Source organism: Pteropus medius, unplaced genomic scaffold (genome assembly GCF_902729225.1).
Source record: "Pteropus medius unplaced genomic scaffold, Ma_sr-lr_union100, whole genome shotgun sequence".
NCBI lineage: Eukaryota > Metazoa > Chordata > Mammalia > Chiroptera > Pteropodidae > Pteropus > Pteropus medius.
The window spans coordinates 2,473,748-2,476,347 of NW_024342473.1; the positions used below are offsets into that span (position 1 = coordinate 2,473,748).

The 2,600-nt window shown below is 32.0% G+C and overlaps 1 pseudogene; it reads right to left on the reverse strand.

Moving 5' to 3' along the window:
• Positions 1-376: 376 nt before the first annotated feature.
• On the reverse strand, positions 377-495 carry LOC120604772 (uncharacterized; annotated as a pseudogene).
• Positions 496-2,600: the final 2,105 nt, after the last annotated feature.

Here is a 2,600-nt window from a genome sequence, read left to right on the forward strand (position 1 = left end):
TAGTATGGAAATAATGAAAGCATAAGTTTAAATCCAATGTATTAATACTTTTTTAACTACTTGAAGTATAAAAGTAGTAATAAATTCTGTAATCAATATAATGTGTTTTTAGCTTTATAAATATGTAGATAATTTTTAAGAAAATCTGATATATCAGACTTGTGATTTATTTTTATTTTTATTTTTTAAATTAATTTTTTTAATTGAAGAAATTATTTAAAATTTTTTTCTTTTTCCTCCCATCTATCTCCCTAGACTTGTGATTTTTAACTTATAATTATGAAACTTTGATATGTTTCAATATTTCATTAAGTAAATAATTAATGTTTAATTTGTTTTGATTTATTTTATTTTATTTTATTTATTTTTATTTTTACACCTATAGCACCTGGTATTCCTAGGTGGTCTCCCATCCAAGTACTAACCAGGCCCGACCCTGCTTAGCTTCCAAGGTCAGACAAGATCGGGCACATTCAGGGTGGTATGGCTGTAGAATAATTTGTTTTGATTTAGTATTTCATAATAACTCTTTTAAATAATTAGTGTAATAAAGTAGCATTAAATAAAGTACATATAGGAGTCAGAGTTTCTTTCCATGAAAAGCTTCATGACATTGAAGATCCTATCAATACTTCCTCTTTCCTCTTAAGGAAGTTAGCTATTTTGTGTTTCAGAAGCACTGGAGGGGAAAAGGAGAAGAGGGAGAAGATAGAGACCAGTTCTTTGAGGTGAAGATGGATTCTGGTCTGACTTCTAGTGCATTTTTCCTGAAAGATGGTAGAGGCAGTTCTGAGAGTGGTAAAGATCTCATCCATATCCACACAGCCACCGGAAGAAGAAATAGGGGCTGCTGCTAAGTAGGGGTAGTTTGGGGATGACTGGGGACTGATTTTGGGGAGTGTCACGATTTGGGGGAATAAAAGATATTCTTGTTTGAGTTTGGCATGAAAGGAGTAGAGGTGACTGGCTGCAAATAAATCATGCAGACATTGATAATTAGCATCTGAGAGGAAATCAGAATGGACTGCAGATCAGACTCCTTTCTCCCAAATTTTCTGGAATAGTTTTGGTGTTTATGTTATCAGATTGTTTATGATACTAGAGAGGGAGTAGAGCCTGTTTGCCCTATCCTCATTCTCCTACATAATCAGCTAAACATTATGGGTTAAATTTCCTACCAGTCCTGATGAGTAGCAAGCTTAGGCAGCTATATTTACTTTAGAACACTAAAGAAAAATTTTTTTTTTTTTTTTTTTGGACCAAGTATTGTGGAGTAGATTCACATCCTTTGCAAATGTAGTGGAGTCAAGTGTGCTTTGACTCAGCCTGAGCTATTCAGAACCCATGGAAAGAGAGACTACATTGGAACCCCTGGTTCCTGGCAGACTGTATCCACATTTGATATACAAAGGACCACCAGATGAAGCAGTTAGAAGTGGGGCCCAGTAATGTGATGTAAGCCGAAGACAATAATCTAGGACCTAGCCCTTCATTTCTATGGCCTAGGAAACTAAGCCTAGTCTTAAATCCCCTTTTCCTGGTTCAGGAAGAGGAACTGTGCAACAATAATAAAAATTTGTCTGTCTTGAGGAATTTTAAAGTATAATCAAGAAATTGTTAGAGCTTGCTCATGACGATACTACAAAGCCTGTTTTATTAAAAAGTTCTTTTCCTTATGATAATCTTGTTACACACATATTTGATTTATCTCTATGGACCTAAGATAGTAAACATATTCATTAAAGTTCTAACAAGATAATGGAATAGAGTAATAGACTAGAACCTCAAGTTGTTTCCATTTTTGTTGTTTTTAAATTTGCACTATTACTTGTAAAGTGTATGGGTAGATGACTTAATTTCTAATTTTAAAATTTCAAATAAATACATTATTTGTGGTTTCTACCTTAAGGTATTCCAAAACTTTTCAGGAAATGTGTCTTTTCAACTTATGTTCTTTATTTTCGTAGCATGAAAACATATTTGTTCTTTCTGCTTAGAGGAGAATTGGTAAAACTCTTGAACGTTCATGTGAAAGTTCTTTAATGTATACCACTGGAAATTAACAGGAAGTCAAAGGACTTATAGGGTAAATAACATAATTAAGGCTGTTTGTTTCCCCTCCAAGTTTTAAATTATAAAAGTAATCTTTGTTCACAATTTAGAAAATCAAACAATATTAAAGTGCTATCTAGAGATATCTACTATATAATAAGATATTCTTGGCTTTTATTTCTGCATTGGTGTTCTCAAGGGCAGTAATTTAATATATATCAATTCCTTAGTCAGCCACATTAAGGCAAAGTAGAAAAGAACACAAATAAGAAAAAGATTTTAATTGGGGAAGTAAAACAAGATAATTTGAAAATATTGATATACATTTCAACTCTATGATATTATCCATAAAGGCTCCATTTAATCTTCAAAAAGGGAAGCATACAAAATGTTAATAAAAAATTTAAGGAAATTATGCTTAATGAAGGAGAAAATAGCTTAATATTTTAATAGCCTCTATAAAATAAGTTCAACTGAGTGTGAAAGGAAAGGTAAAAATAATGAGAGATAAAGCATTAAAGTTTTTCTTCACATCTGTGACTATATAT